A 12,045-nucleotide genomic window follows, 5' to 3' on the forward strand; every position below is an offset into this window, starting at 1 on the left:
CGTCAATTGCATTTTTCATTTTTTCTTTATTTTCGGAAGCCTGATTATTTCTCAGAACTAAAGGCCTTATTGTGAGTTTCAAACCCTTCACCTCGATCCCCAAAACGGGTAAAGTACAAACAACAACATAACAAGCACTTTTTGACAGAAAACAGACCTGTCAGAAAAGCGATGACCAGTAGTGTGGAACCTGCATGTTGGTGAAACCTGATCCCTGTGTGATGGACAGTTAACTGATTTTCCTAAACGGTGTAACTCCACATTCCCATGCAGTTGCTCTCTCTCAGTTGCTTACGCTGAACACTAAAATATTACACCATCCATATATCTATATACTGGTACTGTTGACTGGCTACGGGGTGCGTTTTTTGGGGAGATGGCACAGCTGTGAGAAGCTGAAGCATAAAATAAATGCTATCAGACAAATGGATGAAAAGCAGTACATCAAAGAAGAATACTTACACGAAGCAAGCAGCATGTTTATGGCCAGAGTTAACAGGGCAAACATATCTACCATGAATAAAATAAAAATCTAAAATTGTATATTAGTTTAATGAAGAATGTTACAAACACATTTGATATGCAACCAGAATGAACAATTAACTATTGTTACAGTAACATGAATTTGTACAGCAATATTTAATAAATAAGTAACATATTACTGTCTGTTATACAGTTTTATTCCCTAATACACTAACACATTCTCACAAATTCTTTAACTGTTTAATGATTTTTTTTACTGAAAGTCCACAAGTTCCCTGCTACATTGTAAATGTGTGATATAACTGTCAAAAAGAACTGTATAGACTGTAATATATCAACATTTATCTCAAACCCCATTTTATTGTAGTCTTAAGATGGCCTACAGACATGTTTTAATAAATATGAACAATGATCAGTGTCAGCCTTGAGCCTTTATTTACCCTGAAACACAGGCAGCATGACAGCAATTTACACTAAACATAGGAAGGAGGGAAAGAAGGAAGGAAGGACGGAAGGGAGGGAGGAAAGAAGGAAGGAAGAAAGGAACAAAGAAAGGAAAAAAAGAAAAGAGAATAGACGAGTAACTTCACATCCTGGTACAAATGAAAAAGTATGTTAGTGGTTGAGGGTTAAAAGGTCACCCTGTTGAAATTTGCATAACTGATTTCAGAACAAGTGATGATGTTGCATAAAGTCAGTCGAGTCGCACTTGCAAGCATATCTAATTTAACTAGGTGACATGTCCTGCCTCATAATGTTCCATAAACCTCAGAACTCAGAACTGGAAAGCATCACTGTGCCAAAATCAGATGCAAATAGAATATCTTCAGGATCAGAAACAGAAGCTGGAGATAGGAGGAGATGAAAGGTGACAAAAGTTATTATGATAACCTTCAGTATACTAGTCTCCAAACCTGTCACATATCCACCTGTAATTGAGTTATGTTCAATTATTTATCATTTTTCATATATGTATTTCTGGAAGGTGAAACGTGCCCCCCTAACCATACATATACCATTGTGTTCATCTGCAGTGTTTTCAGGCAGTTTCAAATTGATGCAAATTTGTAACCGTTGATCACAGCATGGATAGGAAAGACAAGTAATGTTCCAGATGGAGCCTTTCAGATAACAACCTGAGACCTGCGAAATACGGACTGACAAAAGAATTTGTGGGCAGTTTGATATTTTGGGGCTTCCTTCATCCTTTTGATTACTTTTTCCTCATCGCATTTGTTTTAATTACCTTCTCCTGAACACACTAGTTTCTTCTAAAGACTAGTGTCAGGTAGCTGCAGCACAGCATCCATCAATCACGTGGTAGCGTAGCTATGAACCTTCCTTGCCTCAGGCAATAGAATTATTGCTCAACACACAGTGATACGATTAAAATCTATAAATTCTCATCTCCACCTGCTGCCTGGCTCGTGGCAGTCTTCCACACACCTGTCGAACCAACGAAATGCACCACAAACACACACGCGCTTATGCGTGTACGGGCATCCAAGTGTGTGGTGTTTATAATACAAACTCAGTGATTACACCAGAGCTGCTATGCATGAGGGATTTGTGTATTTAAGAACAGTCCTGATTATGGCTGTATATAAGAGATTTAATACTTCATTCCCTATGCAGTTGATACCGTATCAGTCAATAAATCTCCTTAAGATTCTTTTAAAGTGAGGGCACACATGGGTTCAGTTTGAATAACCGCTGCCTGGATGGAAGGCTAACGGTCCTGGTACCAGATTAACCCAAAACACACACAAGGACAAAAACACACGCGCCCTCTGTATTTACTAAAACAGACGTGTGCTATCTAGGCTGTTTAGTAAACGGTAGCAGAGAACATCAAGCCTGAAGACAAGTCGTCATGCCCAGTGCTCCAGCACATCATTACCAGCCCGCTGTTTTGAGTAAACATCCATGCACACTCCAGACACACGTACGTATACAGGTGATGAAAGAGCACAAGTCCCGCGTCCTCAGTCTGAAAGTCGCCGAACAGCCTCAGAGGTCAGGGGAAAACAGTGCAATTCAAACAGGATCGTACCCGATCGCTTGTCCTTGGCAGTTTAACAACCATGAAATGCTCTTACTGTGAAATAGTTCTCATTCTTCATTAATCCCAGTCTGATTGCCCAGCATAGTCCCATCAATGTCTAAATATTAGCAAGTTGACATTTTAAATTTTAAATATCCACAAGTCGCTTCATAGGAAAGTTTAGTTTTGCTTGAAGTCCTGAAAAGAATTCCCCATAAAAACTGAGAAAAATGCAGCCGGTCCTTTGTGGTAACATACCCAATGTCCCAGCGTCTCAGAGTCCAGAGTCCAGAGTCCAGAGAATAAGACAGTGAGAGATCTCCTTCCTAAACATGGTTTATATACACGATTTGGGGAAAACTGAAGTTTAAAGACAAACACAGAGCGCAATGAGAGTCTGTGTATATATGAATCATTACTATTTCACCCTAAAATATTTTCCGTGTCAACATCCAGTAAACATGGCGATATGAACAGGGTTGTGCAGTGAGGGAGGGAGAAAGTGGGGGAATGCTGTTTGACTTACTGCATATGCTAAGAGAGAATCTACACTGAGATTGCATTTGTCTTATCTGTCATTGTTTTGATACTAACGGCGCCCTGGAAACTGCCTTCATGCTCCCCAGAGGATGAATCTTAGTGACTTGGCTAATCCCCACACATTTTTGCAGTGTCACCATAAGGCTGCCATTTGTGATGTTGGGTACACCAGCAGTCATCAATTACAGTGAAATAATGATCAATTTATAGTGCTGCTCTGAAGGCTGGTGAACGTGTTAAACAATAAATCCAGTCTTAAAGTCTGAAGGACAAATGTAAAGGGCTGGGTCATAGAGCCAGCTGAAAGCAGCTGAGCTAGCACTAGTTGCTCTAAGAGGGTAATACTAAATATGAAATATGGCAATGTACAGTACATTACACTTCATTACTGTAATGTCACTTCTAGTTTATCATTATAACCTATGTAGCTGTTATTATCATGTTTTTTGTAACAAATCACTTTTTCGAAGAATATACCACCTAGTAGAGATAAATATCCTTCATTAAAACTAATTATATTCTAACAAATGCACTTGAGAAATTCTGCATGGCTCTGTGGGCTGTGGTGTGTGCACTGAGAGGTTCATTTATTTCAATTAGCTACAGGTCTGAAACTGAACCAGACAACACGAGGGCGATCCAAACTGCTCCACAGAAAATCCAAATGAGATAATGAATGAAACAAAAATACGAGTGTCTTGGTTTCTAGTCTGTGATTGTGGCCAGTGACCTTCAGACCCAGACGCTCCTTTAGTAACTGTGCTTCAGGCAGACAAGCTATAAAAAACCATCTCATTGTTTTTTACATCCGGAAAATAAGCTGTGGCTTGTTTTTGTTTGTTTGCTTCCTTATGTTTACCTCATCCACATTTTGCATTAACAGACACGCAATCAGACACAAAAAACTATTCTAACACACAAAACACAATTGTCTGGGTCATTCTGCTATGTGTAACAATCGGGGTGTTTAGTTAATACATAGATGTTTTCGTAGTATGAGTACGAGTAGGTTTATTAAAGTTTAACCACAGATTCAACATTGTAAAATTTGGCTTCAGGCTTTCTGATTTTTATCACTGATCACCTTTACAGTTGTTCACTGCTGACACGTGCTCACTGAAAAGCCACAGACTGCGACTTCGGCCTTGGCCACGCTGATAAATTGAAAAAAAAATGACCATTGTCTGTAGACTCAGCAGAGCTCTTCAAAACTAATGAAAATCTGCCTTGATGTGAATTTGCAGAAATGCTGTTCCAGGAATTTTACAGCCAACTCTGCACATGAATGCTCCATACAGTATACCATAGTAGAACCAGGAACATCACATATTATCTGTGGCCTATTTCTAAAGCTGAGCCATGACTGCCCTGTCAAATCAATGCAGCATGTTTGCAGACACATGTCTTTCCAAGTCTTTACAAGTGGATACACAGAATCTTAGCACATGAGCATCTCTTGTGGTTTTGAAGCTTTTCTTTTGAAGCAGTTCAGCTAGTGCCGATGCCTGAAGGTTACCCCTGACGGATTGGCTGTCTTACCTATGTTGTGAATATCACTAACTGCTCTAACGAATCTGTTAGTCTCGCGTGCCTGGAGACACCGGGCAGGTACAGGACGTCGCCCCAATCCCTCATAGCCAATGTGTTATGTTACACTGCTCTGACTCCAGTGACAACAACAAGGTTTCCAACTCCACTGGTTAGATTGGTACCAATAGGGATTTTCCAGGGGCTGCCCTAGACCCCTAGGCCTATAATGTAATAACGGGTCGTCCGTATACATCTTTGATGTTTTTAAACTCAATACCCTAATAAATTTGTGTACAACTGCACAGTCTGGTTCCATATCTTGATTGTGATATTAGTATGTGCTTTCCCGGGTTTGAAAAATTCCCAGTTTTGCTTCCACGTCAATACAAAGCAACTGGCAACAAGATGGAGAGCTGAGAGATTTTCATAAGCTCATATGAAACATGTCCCTACATCTTCCACCCAAACTACCTTCAGCTTTAAAGCTTAAAGCTTTAAAGACGTCTTTCAACAACTCTAACCAAAAGTTCATGTACCGTACATGCGGTGGGATGAGGCCGTTCTGCCTAGATCCAATAAAATCTGCAAAAAGGTTGTTGGTAATCCTGGATTCTTAGAATGCGGAGCGCATTTTAGGGAAGTGGAGTGTTTGCACTTGTCGTGAGCCACAGCGGCCTTTATGTGGGTACAACCCCTCAACAAAGAGCTGTAATTTGACCTTAACCGACAACACATGTTGCTGAGCTACCTAAAGAACATCTAGCAATTGATTGATCACAGCTCAACACTTCCATCCATCTGAGCATATCTAGTTCAACAGCAGACACAAAGCAAGCTTTTTTTTAGACAGATAGAATATAGCAAACCCTATAGGTACCAGCCCTCCGCTGACTGTTTAGCCTGACCAGGTGTGACGCGCAGGAGAAGGTACTGTATGGTAAAAGGTATGGGCTCATCTAGTGGTTGCTGAGGGAACTGTTAGAGTATATCTCTAAAACACAAGTTATTGTGTTAGATTGGTGAACCAATATGAGCCCAGCCTTTATATCATTGCGCGGGTTTGTACTGTATGTCAGCCGCACACATGGCGCTGCTTCAAACCTTGATCTGTAATGAAGATCCAGAAGCCACCGCGCATTTGCTTTTCCATTACTTTGCAGATCGGTGGCAGTGAGAATCAATGCGGTTTAATTGCAAGCTTTTGTCCTGGAGAAGTGAAGACATGAGCAGGCTGCAGAGATAATCAATCCACTGGAAGGCGCAGCTCCTCACACCACGGCTGTAGTGGATTTAAGAGAAAAGAACCATCAAACATAGTAAATGGAGATGGGATTGATGAGATTTTTGTTGATGTTACTCGGTCCCATGGTCCAAATTCCTTATCCAGAAGTGAATAGTGATCGCTACATGACCATTAAATCATGTAGGATTTAACTTTGTTGGTGGAATTTTAATGGTGCTACAGTATAATGAATGCATTGGCTACTGTATAGCCGCAATTTAGGATGCCATACCTTCACTACACTATTAATTGCTATTATCATTCATGTGCTTCCATAAGCACTGATTTCCCATTTTACCTGAACATGCAGCAGAGGTGGGCTTTTTTATGTTCTAGGGATTTGGCGGCAGAGATAGAGGAGTGTAGACAGTTATTCACCAAGGTCTGATAAATTGTAAGAAAGCAGAAATGGGAGTTACAGAAAAAAGGAAAACACTCATTTAGTAAAGACCACGAAGATCAAGTCACTCCCAGAGATGGAATAAATGAATATGCTTTTCCACGTGCCATTATTAAAACAGAAAGACATGCTTTCCCATAATACATTTTCCTCGACTCGTACTGTAAGTAACTGCCAGGAACCCCAACCTACTGTTCATTAAAGCACACTGACATCCAGACGTAGTACTGTCTAAGCCAACACAAATCCTCAAAGCAGACAGCACATACAGAAATTGGCTGTACATACTGTATCCACAAGTTTTGTTTGTTTGTTTGTTTGAGATCAAAGAAAATCCTCCCACCTACAGTATGATATGACAGAAAGTCTACTTAAAAACGACATGCATGTGACGGTGAAACAACGGTTGTGTAGGCTAATTCCTGGAATACTATCATTTTATTCACATCACAGGAATGACGGATGCTTGTATGACATGGAATTACCATATTCAGCGTCTATGCGAGACACAGGGAAATGAATGTGCTCAGTCTGGCTACGTCTTTTCCTATTTATCACCAAGGAAGAGGGCGTGTGGCTACAAAGAGCCTTGACAGGAACTAAGTGAGTTTTAATGTCCATTATCCTGTAATTGGTTGTTTAGCTGAAATTCCCTCAGAAGTCATTACACGGCCAAGAAACGAGCGCGGCACTAATTATTCTTACTCCGTCGCAGCTAAGTCTGCCTAGACACGGCACACAGCCTGAGCCTTCTGAACCTTCATTTCCCATTTGGGCTTCCGTCCAGTTGCTCAGTAAATCAACTGGTGCATACTAATTGCTGTGTCTTCATGCCCGTGGCAATGTGTGTGTGTGTGTGTGTGTGTGTGTGTGTGTGTACGTGTACGTGTGTGTGTGTGTGTTCAGATGGGTGTGATTGGATGTGTGTGGGTGGCGGGGCCTCTGATGGGCCATGTAGATGAGTTGTTCCCAGTAATTGCGGCAAGAAGAGAACAAAACAAAACGTTCTGCAGACGTTGTTCTCCTGTCCTGTACAATGAACATCCAGGTGTGTGTTTACCTGCTCAGTTGTACCTTCTCCGTCAGTATGAAGCCTTTTTTTCCGAACAACGTCCTGCGTGGGGACATTTGTTTTACAGTTTTTCGTTTCCTGGCACATAGTAAATTTCATGTCATTCATGTTCACCTGTTCCAAGAAACCCGCTTTGTGTTGATTCCAACTGTCTTTCACTGTGCGGGTTTAATTTAAAGCCAATAAGAAAAAAACAGGTGATGTCAAAAAGAGAAAAAAACTCAATGTCACTACAAAGCTTTTATTAACTGTCAAGTTGAGGGTAACGTTTGCAACCCTGCATTGAGCCAGCAGCAAAACCAGAAACCACAAAGAACCCTGCGTATTTAGTTTTTTTTATAACATGCATTTAAATATGCAATATATGTTTCGAATCCTGATCTGAATACATTAAAGGTACGTCTTGACTGCCTTCGTTCAACAGTCGGCCTGTCATTTCACACAGCGATGACAGCAAAGCTAGCATTCCACTATCACTCTGCAATGGGCTGATTTTACCCTTAGTCGACACATGTCTTGAACAAAGAAGGTGATAATTGGGAGCTTGTGGACGGCTGGAGGGTGCCTAGAGCCTGGCTAGTTATTTTCCAGTCCTTGGGCTAAGCTAAATGGCTGCAGGCGCAAGATTCATATCTACTGTAAGGCAGATGTGAGACTGGTTTTAATCTTTTCATCTAACTCCAAGCAAGAAGGCAAATAGTCCCATTTGCCAACCTATGAAATGTAATGACATGAAATAAATGTATCCTCAATAAATAGTCACATTTTCTTTTGTTAAATTCTTTGTGTTTTTTGTATTAACTATTAGTTTACTTGGGTTATAATAAACAACAATCCCATGGCGCGGACACTGGTTTCCCCTTATTGATCTGTCAGACCCAGCAGAACGGAGGTGAGAGCGGAACGTGTTCCCCCGTCACCTCTTCCTTCCTTCCGAGGAATTAAGTGAGATGCCACCGAGGGCCAGACGATAACCACTCCTGACACTTCACTCATCTGAATTGCAAGTGGAAAGGCAAAAGGGACAGGACTTGCTCCGGGGAACTGGGGTAATTCTGGAAGGAGAGACCACGGGTCAGTAGACTGAGATGATATTTGAAAGGTAAGAAGTGCCACATAAAAGAAGATACAGTCGAGAGACCATGTGCCGTGGCGGAGACATCGCTGCTGCTATGCAAAAAGATGAATGGGGAGAAAATGAGTCATCATCTATTTGATTTTCCCTGTTCTAAGAAATGCAGGGAAAACAGTAAGCAGAAATGAAGAGAGGGCAGGTGAGCACGGTGCCCAACAGAAAAACAGAGACGAGCGAGAAGAGGAAGAAGTTAACCATGAAGCAATAGCTGGGTATTTGATGTATTACATGCAAATGAGCCGCAGAGACGAGAGGAGTTGGCCACGTCTGTCAGTGCTGCGTTTTTTAGACAAGTGTGTGAAAGATTCTTGTTACTGTACTAAAATCACAAATTCCAGGAAACTGAGGTGTTGTTTTTTTTTTACCTTTTCACGTTTCTGTTGGAGATGCTTTCTCACTCTAGTGCTCCACAACGTTTGAAATGAGTTTAACATGAGGGTAAAAGAACAGTTGTAAAATTATGTTCTGGGTTGTTAATAGTTTTTGTTTAGTAGGTTTGAATAGTTTTATTAGTATTTAATGATTAAAAGATTAAAATTAACAACCAAGATAAGAGAAACGTGTCCACACTTTATTGAGAATTAAAAGGATTCTTTAACAGCTTTTTTTCTTAATTTCAGACAATATTGATAGACTGAGCGGAGATTGGGAACTGTAACTTGGGCTGGAGTGCCTTGGCCAACCGTGTGATTGGCTTCTGTGATGTCATGAACTACCACAGCTCTGCTAAGAAAGGCCACAATAGATCGAAGTGATACTGTATGACACAAAGACTTTTCTCCTCTGTGGATTCTGACGTGTTCTGTCCTCAGAGAGCAGCGTTCTTTCTGCTTTGCTGCTGTCAGTGCAACTACCAGCGGACCTGAGGGCAGAGCAGACAGGTGCTCTTTGGCCAAGAGAGAGTTGCTCGAGCGACTGTTTATCCTTCCCTGGGCTCGCACCGTGCCAAAATAAATGGGGTGGGAATTAGTGTAATACCCTGTAAAGTCCATATTGTTGCTTCAACAAACATTTGCCTATTACTCAAGGCATTGTGCAGGTTTATCCCTCAGGATAAAAGCATCAATACTATCTTGATAGAGACAGAGAATAATAAAGATGATGAGCTGGGTGGTTGAATCTGAGGACTATGATGATCAGTCTGTTAAAATCATGCAAATTATCTTTGCAATAAAAGAGAAAGTAATGTGTGGAATGGCCCGTCGCTTTTTTTTACATCTTCAGTTGTAGTTGAGCAGATCATAGTCCCAGCCATGATGATTCTCCACTCCACAGGGAAGCTTAAAGAACCTCCAAGCCTTGGCAGCCGGTTAAACACACAAAGTAAGATGTTAACGTTGAAGGAGTAAGCAGCTTACTTCACGCTGGATTACTGCATTTCCACTCCATCTCAAACCCGCATGGGAAAGCAGCGCGGTGGCGGCTGTTTGTCAAACGGCGGTTAGCGGTGCGACCCCGACGGCTACAGGCTGCGGCTCACTTTTACGACTTCTAGTCCAATTCACAGACGAGGCTAATCTTCAGTGTGAGACCCGCACTGAGAAAATAAAAGAACAAAGCATCAGGTGACATCTCATCATGATTTTCAAACAGGTTCTTCATCAGGTGCAGAGCCAAGACATTGAGACATGTGTGCTGTCAAGTTGAATCTTGCAGGTGGTTTCAACCACAGAACTGCAATTAAGAAACACAGAAGGTCTGCTGTATAATATCAACTTTAAACTGACAAATGTTATGAAATAATTTAAGAAATAGCTTTTCCCTTAGGATACATTTAGCATTCAATCTGGAGGGTTATACATTCTTCCTTCCTCCGTTCCTTCCGTTAAGTCCTCTGTTCTTTGGCCTCGCTGTGTTTTATTTCCATAAATGTCTTGCTACAGGGCTTTTAAAGTCACCAGCGCATACTGAGTTCCGCTGTACAGGCTTTTACGGAGCTCTTTGTCTTTCCTCCAAAAGCCGGTCGTCACGGGCACTTGAACATATAAACGGCATCAGTTCTACAACAAGTAATCTTGAGTCCTATCTTAATCATTCTGCTCTTACTCGGATGGCTTTGTTCTATAATAGTAAACTACTAAGGTCTATTATTATATTTGAATTCACTTTATTCTGCATTTCCTTCATGACGACAATATATCATATTATATAGATTATACACATAAATTACCCAATATATGTCAGTGTTTTCTGAATTACATTCTACAGCATAAGGAATAATCAAGCTCACTAAAAATGTAGGGTTCCATATACTGTACTGTACCACACAAATGACCAGTGTATAATCCTTGATGCCAGTTTACCTCATGTATTAACCACCCTATTAAAAGTACAGCAATAAAGATAGAAGGTGAGATTATCTACAGCTGCTGTTGTTTATGTGCTGCTGCAGGTTGGCTCATGTAGGAAGGACAAACAAAGGCCTAATCATTTGTAGTGCGGATCACCACAGCTCAGTACGCACTGGTGATTTCAAAAGCCCTGTAGCAAGTGGCTTTGTGAAGACAAGAGCGCTCTGTGGCCAATCTGAGACGTCTGTGATACCAACAACGTCAACCACTTTAGATTTATCACCTTCAAATCAAGGCCTCAAGAAAATGTTCAACCTGCCTGGCTCCACTTTAACAGAGGAAGCCTCCAGCAGAACTGCATCTTCCTCAACTAGCTGAGGTAAGGGGACATGATGGTTGATATTAGGAATGAATCAATGATACATTATGCATGTTTGTGCTGCAGTACTGTGTGGATCCATGACTATTTATTAACCAGTATATTGATTTGACGTTTTCTAATCAAGAAATGTCACAATGGGTCCACAGTTGTTAGACAGGACCATCGTTAACAGGACGCTCCAGTCACTCCTTAGACCTCCAATTATTTTATGATGCAGCTGGTGTACAGTATCAACACAAGCTCCATTAAATCTTAAAAACCTCATAGTATTGAGTATTTCCAACTGAACCCTTCATTGTCAGAGCCCTGGTCTAGTTTCTAAAGATAGAACGGGAGGCAAAGCCTATAACAACCTAGGTGTTCTCCTGTGGAACCAGCTCCCAGTTCAGATTCAGTGGAGACAGAAGCCCTTAAGACCAGGCATGAGAACTGTCTCAGGCAGCTTTGAGTCCTCTTCTATTCAATGAATGAATGAATAAATGGGTGAATGGATGAATGAATGAATGAGTACATTACAGCACCAAATACACTTGTGCTAAGTATCCCTGAAGGCTGTTCTTTGTTCCCAGTCCCAGATAGAATGTTGTGCCACGCTTGACGAATCGCTGTCTTCAAAAATAGAGAGAAAAAAATAAGACACAGATGAAAGGAGGAGTGATGCGACTGTGTGAGGTTTCTGTGAATGAATAAGAGCGAGTGGCGCTGACGCTTGCGTCTCAGGTGCTGCCATGGATGAAGGCTACAGCACCAGACAGCAGAGATCGTGTGAACAGACCTTTGCAAATTACAAATTCAAATCCTCTTTGAGACGCCAGCGATGACAGAAAAATCCCGATCTCCTTCACAAATTGAAACAAGGCCCTCGACAGCGTACAGTAGCAGACAG

The sequence above is a fragment of the Betta splendens genome, chromosome 10 (assembly GCF_900634795.4).
Source record: "Betta splendens chromosome 10, fBetSpl5.4, whole genome shotgun sequence".
NCBI classification, from domain to species: Eukaryota; Metazoa; Chordata; class Actinopteri; order Anabantiformes; family Osphronemidae; genus Betta; species Betta splendens.